The sequence below is a fragment of the Hermetia illucens genome, chromosome 6 (genome assembly GCF_905115235.1).
Source record: "Hermetia illucens chromosome 6, iHerIll2.2.curated.20191125, whole genome shotgun sequence".
NCBI lineage: Eukaryota > Metazoa > Arthropoda > Insecta > Diptera > Stratiomyidae > Hermetia > Hermetia illucens.
This window is the reverse complement of record NC_051854.1, coordinates 96,402,254-96,429,528: the sequence shown is the minus strand read 5'-3', so window position 1 is coordinate 96,429,528 and position 27,275 is coordinate 96,402,254. Positions and strand designations below refer to the sequence as shown.

At 36.1% G+C, this 27,275-nt stretch overlaps 1 protein-coding gene across 7 annotated transcripts in view; it reads right to left on the bottom strand.

The window, feature by feature from the left end:
* Nucleotides 1–209: 209 nt before the first annotated feature.
* Nucleotides 210–27,275, bottom strand: part of LOC119658725 (protein doublesex) — a 320,120-nt gene continuing 293,054 nt past the window's right edge. For all 7 annotated transcript variants that reach the window (XM_038066381.1, XM_038066382.1, XM_038066383.1 and 4 more), the window contains one exon: nt 210–2,384. The gene's annotated coding sequence lies outside the window, so the exon portion shown is untranslated. The remainder of the gene's footprint in view (nt 2,385–27,275) is intronic.

The following is a 27,275-nucleotide window of genomic DNA, read 5'->3' as shown; positions in this document are numbered from 1 at the left end:
AATTGACGTTTGACGTCCACACACTTCGGCTCTCCAAGTATTTCTCTTGGGGGTTTGAGTATGAAGCTGGTCGAGATTGGGAAACCGCGTCACTTGCTCATACGGTAAGCTGAGGTGCGAGAGAGACATTTTACCATTATAAAACGCAATGGCGTCGTTTTGGAAACTGAAAAATATTCCAAACACAATCGAAAAATGAACTTTTCTTATTTTGTTATTCATACCTTTATTTATTTTTAGGAAAAGGAAACTGATCAAATCTTGCCAGGATTATTTCTAATCCACTAACATGAAATTCGATTTCTTATTATCACATTAAACACGTTTGTGGATCCATCAACATCTATTTGGGGATATAAATTGCTCTAGAGTGATTATTTCCATGCTCAGTGTAACTACACTGCTATTTTCAAGAAGAGAATTATTCTTTACACACATTCACATACTATTTTGATATAGTTTAAAATGTAACATTATTAGATTAAGTTATTTGTTATAAAAATTTTGGCGCTCAATATATGGAAAGTATGCCTGTTTAGATATATTGATTTACACACTTTTATCCAGTTCGTAGCTCTATATTCATTTGACTCTTGTACCGTGTAATGATTATTACAAGTGTTAGGAAGAAAAATACATAGTTCTGCCATTTTTTGGACGAATACACTGCAGTTTGTTGAAATATTCAGGTAGAACCTTTCTCTTCGTATTAACTACCAATTTCGATAATTACCTTTTGTGCACTCGTAATAGAACGACTATGCAAAAATATATAAGAAACTCCAAGTTACCTTGTAAGTGTTGTGGATTTGTTTTCCGTTCTGAGATCTCTTAATTTTACGTTTCAAATGAATAACTGCTTACTTTAATTAAGACTTACATATGTTTGTGGATTAGTGCCATTATAAAATTATGTTAACAAAGTGATTTTGTAAAAGATATTTAGTTGCGATCACCAGCACAAATGTCTATGCCATTTTCTTATTGATAAATTTTAACTTATAAAAACTACACTCGTAACATTTCTACTTCATCTGTAATCTTCACATACGCTTCTTCTATAAATAAGGTACTTAATTATCTGCAATAGAGTTATAGTAAATTCGTTGATTATTTGGTACGGTGCCGACAGGTGTTGGAAAATGCTCCTGCGTAGCCCGTTCAACTACATATATTCGCGCAAAATTGCGGAAGGACATGCCTCGTACCAACATTTTTTTTTAAAAGTACCACTGAAGTGGCTTCACTGCCATAGCATTTGGTATATCAATCTTCAGGTGGGTCATAGTTGTGCCAATGCCAACCATCATATCTAAGCCAAGTTACTGTTTCACGACAATATGTTCTTGTTACTTCACTAAAATTGGAAATATAGTAACACACGCGTAAGGAAACTTTAGCGGATTTGAATATTGCAAATATTAAGAGGCAACCGTTCGCTGTAATAACATAAATTAAAAAATCATCTCAGAATTGTCTGAAGTATTTCAGTTGGCATTGAGACAGCAGATTTTTCCATCTACCACAGAAACAGAATATATTCCCTCACTGTATCTAGAAAATATTTAGCATGCAAGTTTTCTATTTTAGATTTAACACCTAATTCTTTCAAAAAGTAAATTTTTCGATTACTTTTCAATTTAACTCGATACACTTAAGTAATTTATTTAAAAATGTGTCTTTACATTTGAATAAAAAACGAGCCTTTAGTCCTACATACGAACCATTATAATAAACAGATTTGATTGGAAATAAATTATTCAAACTTAATAAAAACAATATCAATATGCAATGACTTTGGTGTTAGGTCATTAGTCATTTGTAATTTTATAAAAGAGATGTTCCCAGCTTTTCGTTAATACAAATACTTCTGTTTTTTTTCTAATGGACAGGAATACAATAGTTACAGTTGTAAAATTCAAGTGACGGATTATGGACGTATTCATTATCTTTGGAATACAATTTTATACACATTTTGTTAAATTTCATATTGTTCTCAATCAAATATGCAATTGTTACTTCTAAAATGTATGCACCGAACAGCACCACTTTTTCTTTTTTGAAAATTGTATTATAATAGGATTGTAAATTTCCAAACAGCTATCTCAGACTTATCTGAATTAAGATTTTTTTCTTACATCCAGAAATTTTGGTTGAAGTATTTATTGAATTTTTGAAAAATGGTCAAAGTGTTTAAAGCATTTTTACAGTGAGTTCGATTGAAGCAATATGGTTAATGAATACACTAGTTATATATTATTCAAATGCCGGAAAGTGTAATATTATGAGTTCTATTTTAAAAATCAGCCTAATTCTTTGCGACCCATACGATCTCCACAACCATGTTTTTAAATAGCAGCCCAATGTATTAGTGAGATGTTCACCTGAAAGGAAATGAAATTATTAAAGGTAGAAATATGCTTAAAAAAATTTCTTGAAAATACTTTGATCAACAAAATTTATCTAGAGGTCCCTCAACTATGCTTCAAAAATACGAGGACAATGAAACTTCCATAAACATTCTGAGCAAATATCCCTCTTTTGTATACAGCAGGAAACTACACCGGAGGTCCTACCAAATACCAGGGGAATCGTTGATGCACATAGATGTAGGTAGCACCCTCAAATTTTTGTCGATTAAAGAACTTTAAAACATACTGTAGAGAGAGCACACTGCACGGAGAATGGGAACTTTAACGAAGCTGCCCTAGAGAACTCTGTTTTACTGATGTGATGAAATATAATGATGGATTTGGCTTCAATTGACACTGCCTTACGAATATGTTGTAGTGTCCGGCTTAGCGACAGGAGCGGTATTTGATTCGCCTTTTCCGGAATCAATTTGATTTGAATAATTCATTCAATAATGTGTAATAGTCTCTTTATCCTTACATTTCTTCTACCCACTTAGTAATCAGAATTATCCCTCGTTATTTCCCGATTCTCATCCCGTCCCTCCCCATTTAAATACAACACTTAATACTTCAACTAATTAAATATTTTTATATTTTAGACAATCCAACAACTGGTCTCTTTCCCTTAATTTCATAGTTCAATTCCGCTTAAACCATACAAAATGCTGTTTTTTTATAAAATTGCTCATATTGCATATTTCTGATTCAGGCAAGCGATTGTTCGTGGCTAAGGGGAATGGCCAGCCGCACACTTCAGCAAAAGTGTATGTTGCTGTTGACGCTGAGCCAGCATGGACTTCTAAGTTCAAGGCCATGAACCAGGAACGAGATTAGGGAGGTTGCGACCGGCTGACCGAAGGACAGTTGATAAGCTGGATCGGCGGGATTCAATTGGTAAGCGAGTTTTGATTGTTTGGAAATTTCCAATTTTGTGGTAACTGTCCATCCGGATAGCTGAGTGGTTAGAGCACGAGGCTGTCATATGGAAGATCGCGCTTCAAATCTCACTGGTAGCAGTGATTTGACGTCGGATACGACTTAGCTGTGAATAAGTACCTGAGTCAAATCAGGGTAATAATCTCGGGAGAGCTCCATGCTGTCCACATTGCCTCCTATAGGGTACTGTAATCCTGTAATGTACCGTGACGGTCTTGAATGAATTGCTCTAATAATAAATTTCAAGGCCCTGATCCAATTGGATTGTTGCGCCAACGGTTATTATTAATAATCCGGTGGTAAATACGTATTACGTGCCGTATTGGTTGATTTAAAACCCGCCACCATGGATTCAGTAATTACCGGACCATTCGTTCACATTTTCTGATCAGATAATTTCGTATTCGGACAATCCGATGCTGGTAATAATAACTGAGCGAAAGGACACTACACAGAAGGACTGGAAAAGTTGATTCAATATTTGAGGTTGTACGAAAAGGAAATCGCGAATTACAGAAACGTGAGTTTTGAAAAATAATTTTTAGTTCGCTGGGTTTTACTTCGGTTTCATTTTTATTGCGGGGATTTGTGAACATCAGACGTGATCCGAGGAAGGCCCACTGAAGGGGATTGCGTGCTCTGCGACATGATATGTCCATATTGACTTCTTTTCTGATTTTTCTGATAACGGAAAGAGTCTCGTGCACGGAATTTAGTGGAAAATAAAAGTACAAAATCGTTTAGTTTCCCACACTGGAGAGTATGTAGCGGAACAATAACAGAAAAGGTTTAATAAAATTCCTTCCAATGCTTCAGAAGTTGTTAAGAAAAACGTAACTGACAACAGAAATTTTCGACATAGTGAAGAAGGATGTATTCTACGAGCAATTACATGCGGGAGGTGGCATTGCGATCATGCCTAAGAGCACTTGGCGCAGAACAGTGAAGAAGAAATGCAGGGATCCCAGGAAGTGAATGAAGCCGAAGCATATTTCAGGTACCCGTGAGCGATGGCACGTAGATTGTAGTTGGCACGTTATATCCCACCCAGGGGGTAAATGGCAACCATATAAGGAAACGTTAGAAGCCGAGAAATTCAACGTATAGTATAGCATCATGAGCTGCCTCGAAATCCATAAACCGGTCTATTAAGCGGAACGTTTACATGACAGAAGCAAACTAAAGAGGCGAAACATATCTCATCTACAACTTAAGTTGGATGAATGGAGAGAATTCCAATGTTCAAAACTCTAGCATTTGCAGCAGATCAAATACATTTAAATTTGGAACAATGATAACAAATAGCTTATGATAAACGCCTCTCCTAACAATATACACACACGAAAGCTAAAAAATATCGCTTAGAACTCATTTTGAATGTAGCAAAAGACTTTGACGAGATACAGCCCAACGGTCTGATCTTCAAAATACATTCATAAGGGTCGCAAGGTATTTTGGAATAAATTCCCTTGGAGGCGAAATATACAGGTTCAACGCCTGCGTACCGGTAGAAGTACACCAAAGTAGCGTCAAATGACCAATATTCTACCTTATCTACCCATCTTCTCCCTCAACTGATTAGAACTCGAAAAACTAAACTTTTGGAGTTAATACCACCATCTCGTACGATTTTCATTTAAATGATAAAAACCAAAGAAAAGAGCTATATGTTATATAGTTAGGGTGGTTGTTAGAAGCACGTGCGAGACGAGTTCAGAGAGTTTATTTTTAAAGTACCCTCACAGAGTGATATCTAAGGAGATTTAATCTGGGAACCTCGTCAGTGCTAGGCGGTTGACTTGTTTTCAATGGTAATTTTCCCTTAGTACATTGATAGAGAATCTGATTATCAATCAATCATCATTTTTATCATTTATTATAAATCATTTATCTGGAGGTATACAAAACCGCTTCATTCATTTTGCTGCAACTGTTCTCGCAAATTTAGTAAAATATACCCTTTGCGATTACTCACTTAAGGGGGGGTTCGCGGTCAATTACTAAAAATTACAGTAATATATAAGGCCTACAAATAAGTTCTGTCGGTTTTTTGTTTAAATTTGAAGCTTTATTGTGAAAAATTGGTTATACATTCATTGTTCAAAGTATTGCCCATCGCTAGCCACAACTTTCTTCCATCTTTCAGGCAATTCATAGATACCATCGCGCCAAAAATTGGCCGGCTTGGCCGCTATCCACTCATCGAGCCATTTTTTGAGTTCGTCGTAATTGGAGAAGTGCTGCATCGACCGGAACAAATAGTAATCAGAAGAAGCAATGTCTGGAGAGTACGGCGGGTGGGGTAGGAGTTCCCATTTCAACGTTTCTAGATATGTTTTAACGGGCTGTGCAACATGTGGACGAGCATTGTCATGTTGCAAAATAACTCTATCATGTCTTTGCTGGTATTGCGGCCGTTTTTTCTTGAGTTCGCGGCTCAAACGGATCATTTGACGTCGATAGAGTTTGCCCATGACCGTTTCGTTCGGTTTTAACAGCTCATAGTATACCACACCCAGCTGGTCCCCCCATATACACAGCATGATCTTCTCACCATGAATATTCGCTTGGGCCGTCGATGATGAGGCATGGCCGGGGTATCCCTACGTTGCCCGACACTTGGGATTATCGTAATGGATCCACTTTTCATTGCCAGTAACTATTCGATGCAGAAAACCCTTCCTTTCTTGTCGTTGAAGCAGTTGTTTGCATGTGAAAAAACGGCGTTCGACGTCTCTTGGCTTCAGTTCATACGGAACCCAATTTCCGACCTTTCCGATCATTCCCATTGCTTTTAAACGATGGGAAAGGGCTTGCTGAGTGACTCCAAGTGTTTTCCCAAGTTCTTCTTGCGTTTGCGATGGATCTTGGTCGAGCAATGTCTCTAATTCTTCATCTTCAAAAATTGTTGGCCGTCCGGCGCGCTCTTCGTCTTCCAAGTCAAAATTGCCACTTTTAAACCGTCCAAACCACGTCTAACACGTTCGCTCAAATAGAGCATGGTCACCATAAACTTCCACCAAAATGCGATGACTTTCGGTTGCTTTTTTCTTCATATTGAAATAATGAAGTAGAACTCCCCGCAAAAATACATTATTTGATACAAAATTGGCCATTTTTGTTGATGAAAAAAGTATTGTTGTTTACACTTCAATTAAATAATTTATACTGACGTTTGTGCCTATTGACAGTAGTTTTCCGATGAATGTTTGAAAATGTGCATCAATTGAATAAAAAACAAGCTACGCCATCTATTGTGAAAACCGACAGAACTTATTTGTGGGCCTAATACTATTATTAACTTTATTTGAACAGATATCGGTATGAAGGGTATTTCGGAGCCTAGGCAGCCTCCTGATTTTTTTAGATTTTTCTTTTGAGGAGTTTTTGAGAATGGGTCCGTTAAAAAAAATATCAATTTCGACCCCCCGCACTCCTTACCTTTCTAGCGAATGTCAAAACTAGGTTCGGCTTTGGAAAGTACTAACCAAGACCTTTCATTTGATACCCTACATAATTATAATATATTTGGTGAAAGAAAAAGTTACACCTCCTTTTGTATGTATGGGGAAATTCGACGTAGAAGAATGTAACTCAGTGTATGCGTGCGCGTTCACAGTTTCCACCTTTCCACCAAATTTGGTGTCAACCGCCATAGCCGCCTCCGAGAAAAATGGATGTGACGGACAGAGACATACAGATGGACAGACAGACAGACAGTAAACTGATTTTAATAAGGGTTTATTTTACACGAAATCGATCAAGAAAATGAATTGATCCCAGATTACAACGTAATTGTGTAAAACAAACCCTTATTAAAATTGGTTTACTGCCCGCGTGTCTGTCTGTCCGTCTGTCACACACATTTTTGTCGGAGATGGTTGTAGCGATTCACACCAAATTTGGTGGAAAGGTGGGAACTATGAACACTTACGCGTACAGTGAATCACATAATTCTACACCGAATTTAAGGGTGGTCCCCATACATGTAAAAGGGGGGTGTAATTTTTTTTCATCAAATGTGGTCATGTGAGGTATTAAATGAAAAGTCTCGGTTAGTACATTCCGAAGGCGGTCTTAATTTTGAAATTTATTGAAAAGGTGGGGAGTGCGGGGAATCGAAAGTGATAATTTCTTTAACGGACCCACTCTCAAAAACTACCCAACCGAAAAATTTGAAAACAATGAAGAAGCTCCCACTACATGGTGCCGAGGCTCCGAAATACCCTCTATACCGATATACATTCAAATAAAGTTAATAATAGTACATTACTATAATTTTTAGTAATTGACTGCGAACCTCCCCCCCCTTAAGTCGGTAATCGCAAAGGGTACATTTTACTAAATTTGCGAGAACAGTTGCAGCAAAATGAATGAAGCGGTCTTGTATACCTCCAGATAAATAATTCATAATAAATAAATAAACCCCCCTCAAATTCATTCTAACACTACCACACACCAACACACACACAACAATATAATATATATAATAGAAAAACAATATAATATAAATAATATAATAGTATAATATACAGCATGATCGTGCCACGTTTGGTAGAAATCGCACTATTACTAACAAAGTTATAATAAGTCAAATATGCCGCTTGTTTGCAAATTCAATAATGAACTTGGATAATATATTCATATATTACGTGCTATGTACTAATGGGACAAATGCACACAAAATGCATGTCTTTATAAAAAAAAAAACAAAAAACTCTTTTATAACTGAAGCATCCAGCTTCCGGTTTCCCGACTTGTTAACAGATGAAAAGGCTTGGTATGCAGTTCATCTCTGTTCAAGTTTGATTATCTTTTTAACCAAATATCTTCGATGTAATTATAATTGAGAAAAAGTGATTAGTCGTTAAACAAGTTGAGTTCCTCATTTTTTCCTTATAACGAATAGAGTTAAGACATACCCTTTAATTTCCACTTTTTCCTCATTTGGTCGTCAATGCTTAGCAAAATACAAAGGTATATCTCAACTCCGTGGATGTCACTCGTCACGTCACTTAGCTTATGATTATTTAAGACATTGGTTGGAAACTAAAACGAGTTTTGTAATGTGAATATTTACAGTTTGCATTGAAGACAATCTTTCCAATCCTACATTCGACCAAACTCGATTGGGGGTAAAAAAAGACAATGCCTTGAAGATGGGTCTAAATTTAACTAGAATAGATGTGTCTGTGTGCATTGAAAAGTCATAGGCATGCATTAAGATTAAATTATACGAATGTTGCATTCGAAGCGGAGGAACTCCGATCTTAATTTTCAAGTATCTAGATAACCTCTCTTAACAATGCGGATACTTTCAATAGTTAGCTTAGGTTCTACCTCTCGTCCAAAAAAGAGATCTACATATTTTGTGATATTTTTAAAATAATTTTCTCCCGTTTGGGCTGGTTGATTTAAACTGGAATTCTATAACTGAATCTGGAAAAATATATGCATATTTGGTTATTAGAAAGATTTATCGATTTGTTAATTCCACCTATAATGTTCTACAATGTATACAAGTTTGAGAATGCGTGATTTATTCTTTTTAACGCCAAAAAGGTGTTTGAATGATCACAGGTAGGATTCATACATTCAGTGAAATATTTTCCGAATTCTTATGGATCTCTTCCATTACAGAGATTTGGTCCAGCTGGATCACATAGCAACCGGAATAGTTGCTATTTGGTCCTATTTGGCTAAATCCCAGTTAATTTGAGATTACAAAGAATAAAGTGCAAAGTTGGAGTATTCAATTACTCGTTCTTCTGCAAGTTTCTAGCATTAGTTAACCACAAATCCGATTTTATGCGCCATAAAATCCACTGAAAGCTAGTGGGAGGTTCGATCGACCGCCATTACTTGTTATTACCATTTTCTACATTCTTTAGTATTTGCTTGCTTCATTGATTTTTACTATGTTGCCTATAAAAAATTTTATTAAGAATTTAAATGTTGACTTCGTTTTATGACTTAAAACTATTACCGATATATAATGCACACATAGGTTCATATGCTCATATACGAAGAGCCTGGTTATAATGAACAATTTCTCGTAAAAATACCTTGGGTTCTTTTGTTTTAGTTACACTGAATTTCTATTTACGTCTCGAAAGTTATTACATGAGTATTTTGCATCAATCGATGCATTACGTGATTGGAAATAATTGAATACAATTTCGTTGTTGTTTGCCATTTATCGAGTTGTAAAATTATAATTATTTCAATTTTATTGCAGTTTTACTTGATATGGTAAATGAGTTTTCAGTTTTTTGATCACAAATTTTATTTGTCTCGCTTAGTTTCAATTAGCTGCACATAATTTGAAAAGTTGTTTTCAATGTAGCTGCAATCCTTGTTTGCTGGAGAAATAAGTAACTTGATGTCATGTAGATTCAAAGGACGTACAATGGTCGGATTTTAGCTGTTAAATGAAAAGCCAAGTTAACAGCAGTATACTCGTAATATTCCTCTTATCGATATATTTCTCCATCGAGAAGCTGTGAAGAGGTCGTGGGCCGTGCAAGTTGGGAGAACGTTCAACCTAGTAGATTACGGTCTCATTACAACGCGATTGGCACCCAGTAATATTGAGGCATCACGGGGCAAATGGTAATTATAACCACTATTTTTTCAAGACGTAGGGTAGCAAATAATGGGATTGATAAATCAACTTAAGTTATCAGATTTTATTTTGAGCTCCAGAAAATAAAAATGGCCTTCAGCGTAGGAACAGCAAATCCTGCTGAGGCACATAACACATATGAAAACCTAACAAGAAAAAAGAAACTGAATTCTACACAATTACTATCTTATGCCTCTTATTTGAGACATGAAGTGATGGACTGAAAAACTCAAGGAAATGCTCAACATCAAAGTACGGTCCTCATCGGTCGAAGAAGAAGAAGCCATCATGGTATATACCTCACAGTCTCCACTCGAAAAAATGAGCAATGCAGGGCTAACAATGAGGTTTAATGAGTTCCTAAGCGTAACATAGCACAACTTTACTAAACTGCTCGAATTGGATGGCGGAAATATAATACCTTGGCAATAATCAGACCTGAAAAGGGTGAATAGAACGGAGCAGTTAAGTTAACTTTGTTAGGACAAACAATAAAACAGGTTGCAGGATCGAGCCACAAAATCCGATCTTATCTATCGATCCGAGCATACTATAGACTCAAGCATCTAAGTACGTCGAAGGAATGGTTCAAAAGTGAGACGTGTCCTATTTATAAATAATATTCGTAATAACCCATGGCACAACAACCCAATATGGATCTAGGTCTCCAGGCGGGTAAGACCACTTTTTTCAACACCATAAGGGTACACTAGCAGACAATGTGGTCAGCATTGCTGTTAGGTATCAGTTACGACTTGACGAAATAACGAAATAGTTTGGGCGAAAAATAAACGAGAATATTATGATATAAACTATGGAAGAACGGCGCGGTGGTTAATGGGCTAGGGCGTCAGTCTCTTAATCTTATTGCTCTGAATTCGAATACCAGTCATTATATACGCCTGTGTTTGTTTTGTGTTTGTCTCGCTGCGGTGAGCTTATCACTTGTACAGACCAAAGACTATATGGACTCCATGTACTCAACTAAGGAGTGAACAGGAAATACCAGAAAGAATCCACCAACCCAACAAAATGTGAAATTAATCGACAGCACCTTCGAATAAAACAATGAAATTAACTTCCTACCTCATTCGGACAATGATAAATAATAAGTCCGAAACTGAAAGCTTGGCGCTTCAGGTATGAAAGGTTTTGTTTATTCTTTCTGTGAGAATATTTTGTTATACGACGATTTAAAGTGTACGTAATTGTGGTTTGGACTTCAGATGAACCTGTTCCAGATTTTGGTCTGATCATCTCCTCAAATGCTGCGTGATGGCACTGTCCAGCGGCTTGACTGTATACTAAGTTATTCACAAGAAACACGAAGGCAATTTAAGCCTACTGTAACTTTGTTAGTAGTGATGCAATTCCCTTCAAGCTTTCCAATATTATGCCTTCTAATATACTTTATGTTTCTGCAAAGTCTTCTAGTCGTCAGGTGAATTTGGGAAGCTATTCCGTAAAATTCGAGAACATAGTAGTATACTATACTACTAATTTTAATTCAACAGAAATTGGTTTGGGATGTACTTTAAGCCTAAATTTCGGTTGAGTAGTTTCTGAGAATAAATTCTGCCTCAATTAAAATTTATACTTTTTAACCTCTTACTCCCCTACATGATGTAAAATCTGAGAACTGATTTGCAAAGCGCTATGGTGCATCATTCGATGCTCCCCATGACTACTTACAGAAAAAAATCCACAACTCCTCTTCACCTATATGGACCCGCTTTAAGGGGTTAACCCCACTTGTGAAATGATTTTCTTATTCCATTTTTTCTGAAGTATAATTAACTGAGAATACGTCGTCTAAAGTCAATCCGAATAAAATCAACAGAGATATGATCGTTGAAAAAAAAGAATCAAAAAGAGTCCGTACCGTAAACGACATGTTTGAAATTGGTGGCCAAAATTAATCGGAAACTACCAAACTGATCTTTTCGAAACTTGGTAGGCTTATTCAATATATGAACATGTAGTGTTTAACCGTTCGTTTTTTTCGATAATAAATGGCCGTTTTATAGCAAAAAAATCGAACTATTAGCTTTGGTTGTCCGCCGTTTATTTGAAAAATACATATTCTTTTAAATACTTCGATCAAGCACTAATTTTTATTATTACCGCACTCATAAATTGATCTAAACCATCTTCATGCATTTCCACTTTACCCTGTGAATAAAAGCACGTATGTAATTAAAAACCGCTGGTAACCAGGTGCTCACATCTCCATTATATTGGTTACTACCTGCAAGTTCTATTACATATTCATGTACACACATATGTCTCCCTTGAATGATTGGCACTGATATGCAAACAACTAAAAAAAAATGGAAAAAAGGAAAACTGAAACGCCCCATAGACTCCGTCGTTCATATAAGTTCACTTTATATGATGATGATGTCTTATGGTGCAATAAATTTACCTGAAATGCGAAACTTTGAAATTCTATAACTATAATAATAGTTGAATTGCCTTCAAACGTCTCAGAATTATTTCCTATACTATCGCTTACGCCGTACCTCTGGGCTGAACTTAAGTGGGACTTCCGGTAAATTTCCAAAACATGGTACTAATATACTATTATTAGCTTCATTTGCGGAGATATCGGAACGGGATGTATTCTAAGGCCTACATTTCATATAGATGTATCACTATGATTTTTTTTCGGATTTTTCGATTGGATAGATTCTGAGAACGAGACCTGTTTCACTTTTTGGGGAACACATTTTGAGCCCTATCTACCCTATGTTTGACTAAATATCGAAATTAAGATCAGTTTCTAAAAGTATAAATTGAGTTCTTTCATTTGATACCCCATGACTAGATTCTGTGAAAAAAAATGTACCACTCTCTTTCGCATGTATGGCGAGTCCCCTTCAAACTTAAGACAAATTGACGCTACTTGCTGCATATAAAAGGACACATAGACCACATATTCTCATCAAATTTCATGACAATCGGTTCAGCCGTTTCCGAGCAAATCGAGTGTGACCGACTGACAGGCAGACAGACAGACAGACATATAGACAAACGGACAGTTTTAAAAGGAAACTTTAAAAATAAAGACAAAGCAAAATTAATAATGCAATGTAGTAGACTCGGGAAATAACGAAGCCCCAAATAGCAAACAACAGTTTTTTTCATACTAGGTCCTGTAAATAGCGAGCAATAACGAAACAGCGCCAAAATATTTTCCATTAGAAATCACATATGATATATATAACTATCAATTTTCATGGCGATCGGGTGAACGGTGTAGAAGTTAATCTTTAGCGGGTTATGGCAACTTATACAGCGCAAAAATCTTCTTCATTATAAAATACATACCATCGTTATCGGTATACCAGCTATCAATCGCTAACGGTATACCAACATCAACTTTTATATAATAGTAATAGATAATCATATGTCCAAAAGAAGCATTAGTTGGGTCACCCATCGATTATGATCACCTGTAGAGTACTGCGAAACTAAAGGCCACCGTTAAAATTCACATTCCCATAACATTACCATTTATATTTGACAGAGTGCACTTAAGGAGGTCGTCTGGTTGCGAACCCGAATTTCGTGCGTATTTTAAAGAATGGATGGCAAAAAAAGGAAACAAGATGTCGGGATGCGTTTTTAAGCCGGCCTTAGTTTTTACATTTGTTGGTAAGGTGGGGAGTGCGGAGGGTTGAAAGTAATCATTCCCTTAAGGGGACCGTTCTCAGAAACTACTCAACCGAATAATCTGAAAAAAATCAGGAGGCTGCCACTATATTGTACCGGGGCTCCGAAATACCTTCCATACTGATATCTGTACAAATAAAGTTAATAATAGTATATTACTATAATTTTTAGTAATTGGCTGCAAAATTCCCCTTAAGTTCCCCTTAAGAATACAATATAGAGCATGATCTCACCAAGTTTGGTGGAAATCACATTATTAATAACAAAGTTATAATGCGTCAAAGTTGTTGCTTCTTTGCAAATTCAAAACTATGAATGTCAATATCATCCGAAAGTGGATATTCCCACATAATATATGCATATATTATGTGCTACGTACTAAGAAATACACAAAACCTTTCGTACCTGAAGCGTCCAGCTTCCGGTTTCTCGACTTGTTTTTATTATATTCGTACATCTTTCTTCTTGAAATTTATGAACTGAAATTTTTTTTGTTTTGAAAATTGTCACCTTGAAGTGGCCAAATCGCGCATGGTGAGAGAAGTTTCCTTAGGGTGGGATGACGAAACTAAAAAAATTTTTTGTAATTGTTGTATCCTTCGCTATGTGCGGAGCTTTTTGAAAAAAGTTGAAAATTCTCAAAATTGTGGATGTTAAAACAAAAAGTTATTTTTACAACTTTTTTCGAGCTAAAAAGGGGTGTAAAGGTTGGCATTTTTTTTCCAAAAAACTCATTTCTACGCATAGCAATACCTCTGCTGAAGAATTACAAATTTGCGGACACCGAATATCCCAAAAACTCTAGTCTGGCCCTTGCCAAAACTTTTGAAAAACACGACTTTTGGGGAAACGCGTTTAAAGATGAAGAATGGAATTAAACACGATTAGCGAAACTTACAATTCAATCGGCTAGGCCAAGTCCATAGTGCCCTCCTTTCTCCTAATACCCACACACACATAAGAACACGACCATGTGAAAGAAAGAGGAAAGAAACTGGCCATCTATTTTCAGTAAATACAGAAAACGTTCCCGTGAATGTACAAAAAGTGGCCATGAATGCCATTCATTGAATCTTATCTCGCGAACGATTGTGTTTTGAGTTTAATCCTTTATAGGGTACATTTCTAGTAACATATAGGATCAATATATGTAAAACAAATCGATTTTTTGAAACGGCGTAACTGGACGACCCCCTTAAGGGGCATTAGGAGGTTTTCAGAATGGATTTTATTTTATTGCATAGATCGTCAGCTTAGTTATCCCAGAATACGCTGCAGAAACTTCAAACCGAAATTCGTGGTCTGTTAGATTTTATGGGCCTAGAACCGAGAGGTTCAGGGTCCACCGCCCAGGAGGTAGGTCTTATGCTCCTACGGAATTTTGTAGCGTTTTGTAAATAGCGTATTTATAAATACTTGACGTATGTCTCTTGAACGAGTGCATTTGTATTTATTGTTACTATATTTTCTTCGTAATTAAGAGTGATCAATGCCTTCATATCCGAAAGGGGATTTTTCAGACAATTTTTTTTACAGGCTTTTTCGGCTTCAAAAGTAATAAATCCATCCATCCATCCATTTGGAGGTATGATTCCTTACAAAATTATAATTATATGAACCGACCTTTGGAATGATATCATATTTCTAAGGATTCTTCTTTGGATAATAAATGAAAAACAAGTCGGGTAACCGGAAGCTAGACGCTTCAGGTATGAAAGGTTTTGTGTATTTCTTTTATAAAGAGATTTGGGTGTGCATTTGTCCCATTAGCATGTAGCACGTAAAATATGCATATATTATGAGAAAATAGCCACTTTCAAGTGATATTGACATTCATAGTCTTGAATTTGCAGAGGAGCGACAGATTTGACCTAGTATAACTTTGTTAGTAATAGTGCGATTTTCACCAAATTTGGCACGATCATGCGATCATGTACATTGCTGCAAAATTTTGTGATTCTAGGGTGAACTTAAGAGGGGTTTTCCTGTAAATTACTAAAAATTATAGTAATATACTATTATTAACTTTATTTGAACAGGTATCGATATGGAGGGTATTTCGGAGCCTAGGCACCATATAGTGGCAGCCCCCTGATTTTTTTCAGATTTTTCGGTTGAGTAGTTCCTGAGAATGGGTTCGTTAAAAAAATGACCACTTTCAACCCCCCGTACTCCCCACCTTTTCAACAAAAGTCAAAACTAAGACCGGCTTCGAAAAGTACTAACCGAGACCTTTAATTTGATACCCCACATGACTATATTTGATGAAAAAAAAATGTACACCCCCCTTTTGCATGTATGGGGATCCCCCCTTAAATTCATCGTAAAAGGATGTAGCTCACTATATGCGTGAGCGTTCACAGTTCTCACCTTTCTACCAAATTTGGTGTCAATCGCTGCAACCGTCTCCGAGAAAAATGCGTGTGACGGACAGACAGACAGACAGAGAGACAGACGGACAGACAGACAGACAGTAAACCGAATTAATAAGGTTTTGTTTTACAAAACAAACCTTAAAAAGGTGGTGAAAATTGAAATATTTTTCAGCTGCATTTAGGTTCATATTCTTATAAAAAAAATTAGTGATGTGAAATTGGAGTCGCTACACGTCCCGCAGTTGTAGAACTGTAGTTACGACCTTATTAGTAATAGAATATTGTCGGGTAACTCGTTCATTTTTTTCTTAAATTTTTCAAAAAAAATTCTCAAATATTCGGAATATGACTAATATAATGTCTAAAATTGATTGAATTCCAAATAATTCTTCCCAGCAAAAAAATTCTCAAAAACGTAGGTGAAAAAGTTTTACTAATCGGATTTTCCCCTTAATGGGTTGAACTACTGTAGAAATTTAAAAAAGTCCGTCTTTTGTATAATATTTTGTAAAAAAAAAATGCCCTAAAATCTCGATAATGACATACTTAAAGGATTAAGATGGGCAAAATATTTAAATACTTCTATTTTGAATATTAATATTAATCCCTTTTAGTTAAATGCGAACATCAAAAATTTATATGCGTTTTTCTCGAAACTACATTTTTCACATTTGCTGAACTGAAACTGAATTTTTAACTGAGTATTTATAATTATCTTTTGCATGGAAGGATTTCTCTGAGTATGTATAAGCATAATCGAAAAAAAAATTCCTCGCTCAAAAAATAAACCGCGTTGATAAAATACTCTAAGGCCGCTATCGTATCAATTAAGGTCCTTTATCAGAATTTTAATTTACTTCTAAAAAAATCCAAAATATGCTACAATGACATAACCCCTTATTATTTCATAATATCGTGAATATGTTTAGCGCAGAATAATATGTATTAAATTTCAGTCATAAACCTTAAAGAAGGGAAATCTAGGATGCTGCAATGGTTTGAATAAAAGAGAACCCTACTTTCTTTAAGAAGTTGGCGGAAGACACTGACGTGGATGTTAATGTCAACGCAAGCACCAGCAGTTAAAGCCAAAATATACCCTACTTATTATGGAAAAAGTAAAGGACAGAAGGGATAGGGGTATTGAAAAGTAACTTCTACATTTTGAAACTTATTTGTTAAAAAACCACACATGCCTTTCATAGGATCCATTTTTGGTTAATCAATGTTCCTGAGAACTCAGTTTTGAAGTCGTCGGCATGGCCCTGTATATTGCAAATTGCTTTCGGAGAGAATACTAGTTATAACATTATGTTGCAAAGTTAATTATTTTTTTATTTGGCGAGTAGCGAATTGCTGACGGTATCGCTCAAAAAATAACATCGACCAGAAATGGCATTCATAGTCTCTCTCTGCTGTGCAAATGATCAGTTTATAGCCGTGGGATATGCATAAGAAATACACATGACCGCTACTAACATTCAAACTCCATGAATCCCACTACATAATTCGCTCAACCAGTCACTAATCAGTTCCATTTCTGCTGACAAAGGAACCTTGAACCAATATGCAAATTGCAAAATGGTATCATTTTTAAGTTTTTGGTTTTCCCGACGTTGCTGTCAGAGATAATATATTCTAGTCGTATCCAGACGTAATTTGATATATGTATATAGTATATATAAGCTCCGTATATGGAATACTTCCAATGGATAATCACCGTAAACATTTCATAAATGCCCAACGACTGACTAGGAGAAAACAACAAATCTTATTGTGGCCTAAATGATAAATATTATCTGTGAATTCAGATCCCTTCATTTCTCCGTTACAAATTACCTACATATTTAGAAGTAGATCTATTGGCCACCACAAAATGACAACCACCCTTTTGCCTTTTGACAAAATTTCCAACAATATCAAAGTAACTTTGGAGTGCATCTACTATTTATTCAGTGACACATTCTGTAGCACACATCTGTTTATAAAAATTTACATTTGTATGTACAACACATATGTCTACCGTATATATACATCCATACATTCTTATATTTTAAAAAGGGTTTGTGTCACGTTACTCAATGCAATTCGAGAACTTTAGCAATAAAATGGTTCTGCAAAATTGAGCGGGCTTTACTACAATCATGGCTACTTGAACAGGCAGCGTTTCATATTTAAAGTGGAGTGATTTACGATTGTTTCTAACGATCCAGTAGTTATGACTTTTAAGTCTGCGGCTCTTATTACAAATAAAGCATTTCAGCCCCCTCGGCCGCAAGGTAATTTGGTGAACTTTGTGGTGGGAAAGATATAATGTTCACAATTTTTGCTTGTACGGTTCAATGGATTGTATACAATCTTTTCCACTAAATAAACACAAGCAGATAAAAACCTGCAATTCTGAAACTTTAGAATTATATCATTTTTGTGGTGAAAAACTGGTTGTAAGACTAGCACTTTCCAAAGTGCAATATTTAGGAATAGCTTAGATAGTGTTTATGGCGTACAGATTTGATTCATACTTAGCGTATGCCAAACCCAACGTAATGTGACAAATAAGTACTTACTAGAAGCACTTGTGCTAAATATATTGTTGTTCATGTAAGTAGTAGGAACAGCCATCCCGAAAATATCAGTCTGAGAGTAACACTGAAAATCAAGAAAAAAACAAGGGTTTATTTTCACCCTTTTGCTAATAACGCCGATTCAAAACGACGAAAAGAGTGGAGCGTCGGCTTAAGGCATACAACCATTTTCATAGCCCTAGTACGAAGGCCAAATTTTCACGTTTAGGTTTCTATTGTGCTTTTATAATTGCCAATTTTTTTAAATTTTATTTTCGATTCTTATTGAAGATTCAAAACTGTCGTTATTGCTGGGTGCGCGAATGCAGAGCGTTTAAATCTCGTTTCTTTTTGCGTAAAATAAAACCTTATTAAAATCTGTTTACTGTCTGTCTGTCTGTCACACGGAAACGATGTGTCTGTCACTCGGAAACGGTTATAGCGATTGCCACCAAATTCGATGGAGAAGTGCGAACTATGAACGCTCACGCATATGTAGGATCTAAGGGGGGGGGGGGGGGTCTCCATGCATGCAAAAGAGGGGTGTAAACTTCTTTTTTCACCAAATATAGTCAGGTGGATTATCAAATGAAAGATCTCCGTTAGTATTATACTTTCCGAAGCTTAGTTTGACATTTGTTGGGGGGACTTCCGGGGGTCAAAAGTCATAATTTCTTTCACTGACCCATTGTCAAAAACTACCCAGCCGAAAGATCTGAAAAAACTCCCGAAGCTCTATATGGTGTCCAGGCCTCAAAATACTCTCCATACCGATATCTACTCAAATAAAGTTAATAATAGTAAACTACTGTTTTTTGGTAAATTGACTAGAAACCCGCCTTAAATATATCCAAGACTTCCAGTATTGTAGTATTATAGATTATAGTATGTAGCATGATATCCATAATTCTGATCAAAATGGTATCACTACTAATAAAGTTACAGTAGCTCAAATTTGCCCTTTCCGCGTAAATTTACTGCAACCCCAAATATTAAATATCAATATCACATTAAAGTGAGTAATTTGACATGCTAAATATAGATACACATTACGGGCGCTTGTGAACGGGACAAGGGCTGAAGAAAAAGAAGAAAGAAGAAACAAACAAAACCTTTCATACCTGAGCGTTTAGTTTCCGGTTTTCCGACTTGTTTTTGCAAGCGTTCAGGTTTGTGAGGATTTTCTTTTGCCTTTCAGTTTCAATCTTATTTCTGTTCACACTTTTACTATATATATTGGTCCCGTGGTAAATAATAGACTGCGATATGACGAAGACGGTCGATAATCGATCCCCTTCGACAAGCATTGAAGGAAACTTTTGTACATACGAAAATTTTCGCGGAAAATATTTATCGGCACTTTTCAAGGGAAAACTATTGATAAAAATAGTACATCTTACTCAAACGACTTCGTTGCCATGTAAAATTTTCCATTTTATGAGATTGCAAAACAAGGGACATTTTGAATTTTATTGTGTATGCCGCAGCGCACGTTGAAAAGAACAACCATGATCTGGTGAAATCGAGGGATGCTGTAGCCACAATGTTTGAACCATACGAGTATATAATGAAGGGCCATACAATTTATCTGGAAAATTAGTACACCAGCCCTGTTTTGTTGCTATGATTTTACAAATGAGCGGCAAAATCAGCAAGTAACAGGAAAAATATGCCAAGAATGAGTGAAAAAATTAAAAAAGGCAAATCTTCTGTACATAAAGCAGAATGTGACTTTTGACAATTCTGGCATGGCTGGATCAGGTAAGCAAGCCGGAATACCGGAAGCTGGACGCTTCGTGTATAAAAGTTTTGTGTTCAGCTTGTGTGAGAAACACCCTATTCACATTTTCTCATTCGCGTATACCTACAATTCAAAATATTCCTTGATGTATGTATATATTTCCAAACTACACCCCGGCGTTCATAGGAGTTCACCTTATATAATGATGACGTCACATAGTTCGTAGAGTACGATAAATTCACGTGAAATACACAATTTTGTCCTTTTATAACTTTGTTATTAATAGTTGGATTTTTATCAAATTTTTCAAAATTGTGCATTATGTTATTACTTATAAACGTACCGTGCTTTTAGGATCAACTTAAGGGGAGTTTCCGGGTGGATTCCTCAAATATGCTAATATACTTTTCTTAATTTTATTTAAGCAGATGTCGGAATGGGATGCATAATATTTTGAGGCCTAGTTTTCGTGTTGATGCACCATTGTGATTTTTTCAGATTTTTCGATTAGCTAGGTTCTGAGGACGAGACCAGCTACACATTTTGAGCCCTTATTCCCCCACGTTTCAGCGGGTATCAAAACATCATCAGATTCGAAGCGTATTAGTAGAATTCTTTCATTTGATACCCGATATGACCATATTCTATGAAAAAAAACCCGTGTATTTAGAGCCCCCCCCCCCCACTTAAACTCATCACAAAATGATGCAACCCGTTATATGTAAAGGAATTCACAGACCACACGTTTATACCAAATTTTGTGACAGTTGGTTAAGTCGTTTCCGAATAAATGGGGTGTGACAGACAAACAGACATGGAATCGATTGTAATAAGGTTTTGTTTTACACAAAACCCTAACCCTTTTGCTTACAAAACGACATTTTTTAGAAAAAGTTCCGTGCAATAAAAAGAAGATGTGTCTGTGTTCCGAGTGTGACATGGGTTATGTATGTTTTTGTAACATGATTTAAAATTTACTCCACAAACATTTTTTTTTGAAAAGCAATGATTATAGATAACTGTATCTTTTATGTATAAATGTATCTATCAATGTAGTATATAAAATGTAGTATATAAAATAAATAAAAATAAATGTATTAATAAATTATGTGTGATGTTCTTCTCTTTTTATTGTATTCATTTACAAAAATATATAATAATTAACAAATTACTTAGTATGATTGAATTTAACCTTTTATTTAGATGTATTTGCTATTTAGAGTAATTATAAACATTATGCACACATAGAAAACCGATAAAAGTACGTTTAAAAAATTGAAACACGTCAAGACGGTTTCGTGATTGCGCCATATCGGGTGTAAATACCCAGTCAGGAGGTGTCCGGCCTGAAGGTATGCTCAAGACGAAAGCCCATCCGTAAGAAAAGGGGTAAATTGTAACAACTCCATGAGTAGCAGCAGCAAGTGTTCATAATGTAAATATGACTGTAAAAATGTTCTACAAGGAACCATCATGCAAGTGGAGTCGTCTGGAACGCTGCAAAACTACTTTCCGTGAGAGGTTTTTCTTCTATTCCAATTAAAACTAAATACAGTGTAATAATGATTTAATTAATGTTTAATTATAATTAATCCAACGTACCATTCAGGTAGCTCTGTTTATGATTCCATATTAATTATCAATTATTTCAACCATTATTACTTGTAAAAAGATTTGTTGGAAAAAATTCAATTTTTTTGGTGAAAATAGTAAGAGGGCAATATGAAATTAGTCCCAGACAGAGAGATACAAATTGTACAGCAAAATTCGTGAAAAAAAATATATATCCACCAAGGGAGGTTTACCTTTGTCAATTTCAGATTTATTTGTAGATTACCCAACTTTTAAATAATGAAAACTTAGTAATAATCCAATTAACCAGAATTTCTCTTTAAACGGTGTTTAATAAATAGTGCCTTCATCTAAACGATATTTGGCTATAGAACGGGAAAATCACTCTTTGGAATGTGCGTGGTAGGTCCCTCGAGGATTTCGGCAATATTGACAGGATTGGAATCGTCCATCTTTATGCAGAGGGCTGATGGGGGTTGGGTTTTATTTTAAAATGCAACTAAAAGTTCCACAATTTTGTTTTCTAATGGCTCAAACTCCCGAAAAATACATGAGCATTTGTGATCCAGGCCTTGTAGAATAGAGACTTTAAAGTTTTGACTTTATTTGGGGACACTTTAGGTTAGATAGGAGAACATTGTGACTTTTTCCAAGCTATACCCTTTTGTGATAGACCAATACGTCTCCTCACTGTTCCTGATGTTGAAGCCATTATCATAAATTTAAATATGGAAGCTCTGACTTATCTATGATATCAACATAATCAACAGGAGCTAGCAATTAGGTGAGTTTTATGGGGATGGTACTTTGCGTGCTTACTTCTTTTCTTTTTCGTTCCCTTCACCTCTTTTGGTAGCGAGGGGAAGGTAAATATTCGTCGAAGCCATTGAAAAAGTCTAAAGCTGCGCTGTAGCATATATTGGGAAGGAATGCCATAGGCTCCACCGCTTGACAGAAAGTTTAAATAACCGGCAGGGAATGTGCCACAAGGATAGAGTACAGGTCAGCTAAAAGGAAATTCCGCAGCTCGGTGCTGGCAGGAGCTATCAATAACGTGTATGGGAATCCGTGGCGGCTCGGTAATAAACTAATGACCCGAAAAATCGAGCTCATGCTGAAATACTTTTCACTCAATGCCGAATAGATGAACCAAATTTTGCCGAAATTATTCCATACGGATTCTCTGTTTTCCACTATAAAAGAGCTGGTTGATGCAGTCTTTTCTATGGAAGATAAGAAGGCGCCAGAACCCGACGTTACATATATATATATATACTGGTGTTTCACTCCGGAATGGGACAAGATAGTTTAGTTAAAAGAAGAGCGATCCACAAAGGAGGCTATCATAGAAGTTGATTTCGGCGAATAGGTAGAGAGGTAGATGGAGATCACGGCTGGGGTAGCACAAGGGTACATTCTAGGACTGGGCCTCTGAAACGCATCTGATGATAGCCTGCTAATAGTTGAAATGCCGCGTCTGGTGAATTATACAGATGACGTTGCCACACTTTTTGCGGGACGCACTGTTGAAGAGGCCTAAAGCAGACTTGGCATATTGACGCGACGAGTAAGCGGATGGGTAATTGCTTATGGTTTCAGCGTCGTGCTATAAAGAACCGAAGGAGTCTTCTTGGCTAAAAACAGAGCTCCGATCGTGTTGATTATTGAGTCAAAATCAACAATTAAATACGTTGAATCGACACTCGACTTGAATGAAGATGAGCTTTCTCGAACAAATCACACAACAAGGCCGTAGATGGAGTTTTGGCCAAATTCGGCTAATGGCGTTGGCTTCCTTTCTCTAACAAGCAAGCTCTCCTTATGAGTGCAAAACAGTTCGTTCTGTTTTGTGATAACCTTGGTGAAAAGGTGTATCGTAAGCGCTTGCTTAGATGCAGCGTTGGCGAACTTTACGGGCGACCTTTCGCTGCTACGCTGGGAGAAAGGTAACGTACATGCATACATATAACTCGCTTGAGAAAACTATGTAGTAAGGAGGTAGATGGACAGCGCGGCTGATCTTCAACTTAGGTCCGCCGCAGATTCGAAAGCATGCTAACATTGGTTATTCCTTTACCTAGGTTCTAAGCGGCCCTGGAGGTTTTCCACAGAAGTTTAGCAACGCACAATTCCCTAACTGTATCCTCTGTTTGAGGTGATGGACTTGTATAAGGTGTCATGGAATTCGCTAGCAACTTTATCCAGATACAATGGAAGGGGCTCCACGGGCAATATTATCAGAGAGGTGCTGGGAAGGACTGACAGATAGACCCGCATTGCGCATTACGTTCGAGCACTTATTTTCGTGAAGAAAGTTGAGCTCGACCGATGAAGGGACTGGATTGCATAGTATTATTCAAACCAGCGATTACTTTCCTCCTCACCCCTCTATTTAATGAAAGGAATTTCCTGACTTAAAGGCCCCCTAAGGCGGGAGAATACGAGGGTTACCCCGAAATAATGTGCCAACTGGTTTCAAACTGGTTCTCTGTTGGTCGTCCTAGGGCTCACCGACATATTCATTTATCCTATCTAGAAAATAACACGGGAATATGGCCACATGTGGAAAAATGGGAAATAAAATATAAGAGAATACCTTGTTAGTAGAAAACGAAATTCTAAGCTAGAAAATTAGAACCACTTATTCTAATGAGTGACACGAATATGCTCTAATTTACGCGAGTTATAATTTTCGAGCGGCTACTGTATTATTTGAACACTTACCGGAATGGGGAGTATTTTAAAGATTTATTATATATTTCTGAATGGTGTCTTTTTAAAACCTCGCTCCATTCTCCCACTTTAAAACTAATGTCAGAAATAAATAACCTTCTTTGAAAGGCCCAGGTCGAGTTCCTTCATTTGATAACGCATCCCATCAAATTCCATGTCACTAAGTTTCACCGGTTTTGAGAAAAGTGCATGCGACAGACAGAGTGACATTGAACCTACTTTTATAAAGTATTGTTTCTGCCTTATTGACTGATTTATCGTTAGTCTGTATATCTATACTGAGGGGATAGGTGACATTATTATCCATTATTATTTGAAAGGTATCTACGCTTCTCTGCACTTTATCTGTTATAGTTTTCTTTGTTTTCAAATTAAATAAATAAGAATCATAGTTTTCTCTAGTTATGTCATTTCAGCATCGATTAAAAAGATGAAATTAACTCATAAATTCAGTCGAATAAAAATGTAAAAATAGTAAAAATCTTAAAAGTCTTACATAAAGTTCCACAGCTTCTACTTAAATCTTTATGCCTATAAACCATTTATATATGTATGTACCCTATATTGAAATTCCAATCCTTATTCCTGGAGCAATTTTTCAAGCCTATAATTTGTACCTGGACTACTTCTCAATTTAAAAATTTGTATGACACTTTTTATCTCTTATTATACATTTGATTGCTATACATCTTACGTTTTCAGAATTTATGACCATTCTCTATGTTACACTATAAAAGTTTACCTTTCAAATGGGTAGTATTTATGCATAATGAAATCCTTACATAGTGATTCTTCTTTTGAGATCCTAGATGTGAAGCATTGTATAAAATCATTCGCAAATACCACACCACAAATTAACGTCTTGTCTACTGTATAACTGGATGGACTGTGCCGTTGGTGATGAAAAGTGCCTTTGTGAGAATTTATTATGATCTGAAGAGATGGCCTGGAACTCTATTGTACAGAAATCATTAGAGCAAATTAATGCGCTGAAATGATGTGGCCATAAAAATTCAATACGATAACATAGGGTTCATCAGAACAGGATATGGATAAAATGCTTGTTCTTGGAAATGTCGAAAATGATTGTCAATTCTGACTATCTTTGAAGTAATTTTATTTCAAGTTATCAGTTTATTTTTTGTGGAAATATTAATCTTTCCTTTTTTATGCCAATATCTTGCAAGTACTTCTGATAAGATAAATGAAGACAACCCGAAACGAATTACCTATTACCCCCATGTTCCTATTCCCTTCCTTTAATCTGTTTTCAGAAAAGCAACGAACATCCGTGTTTTACCAACAATACCATATTAATCCTAGTAGTTTCTATTAGTACATATTGCTAAAATACTTCCAATATTTGTCCTTCATGGAGAATATAATGAATTAACCACCCACGTTCCCTCCATGTACCAGTGCTCGTGAAAACGGGAAATAAGAAAAAAACTTGTGGATATGTTTCCTGAAATTAAGTTGTTTTCCTCTCATTGCTTTACACATCAATTAAGGTCTTTAAAAAAGTTAACAAGCAGGATTCGATAAGATTATATTGTATTATATGTATACATATCCCATACAAGACATAATCATCAGTTAAGATAAGACAAACTGAACGTACAGTTGCGTGTATTAACTGAAATGTACCCTATTTGCAAAAGTTAAAGAGCAGGTTATAGAAGAAACGGACACAACAATATGTGCAAAAAATGATAATGGAACCATTACACAATCCTTTGGATAATTTTAATTCAGGTTCATTTTAGTAGCTTAAATCATTTATAAATACTGTCTATTCTAAACCTTCCCACACTATAGCCACGATTACCAAGAAATTACTGAATGAATGCTCTTGTATGTCAAAGATGACAGTTTTTCTAATCACTTTTGTTCAGATTTGAGATTCATTAATAAACTATTTAGTTCATATCTTCTAGACACTGCAATGACAGATATAGATTTGTTGAGCAGTGTGCAGAGCTTTTTCATCAACGTCAAGAATCCTTCCGATCCGATAGTATGAGCATTTGTGAACAGAGAATACCTCTGAAATGCTTTTTGAAGGGGAGCTAATGATATTATCACAGTGGCATATGATGGGGGGAAATGTTACGTGTTGCATCCTGTAAAACCTTGCGAAAGTTCAAACTCGAGTCACCCAGGGTTGCATACTGTCACCGATAGTGGAGAAGAGGACAAACAGAGTCGAACTGAAGATGATTCCAACAAAGTTAAGATTCTCATCTAACCGGATGCAACTATCTTAACACTTGTTGCCTTTCTACTGCTACGTGGGGATAAAATATGGATAGTGACCGCCACTGTTACTCAAAAGCAACAAGCTTTGATTAACTCTCGTCTGCGTTGTGTCATCGACATGACATATAATATTTTGGAAACGAAAACTTCTTTAGCGTAAGGCGTCTCAAACTAAATATGAATTAAAGAAGAAACCGTTATGGTTGCTATTCATACAGATATTTGAAACACCAAATCAGCGAAAATCTTTGAAAAATCACAACTGAGTAGATAACTCTGAACTTGATACTGAATGAATTGAGTTGTAATTATTGTCAACATAATATCGTCAAAGACATTGAAAAAAAGACGAATACCGCGAAGGGCGAAATTGGTAGATAT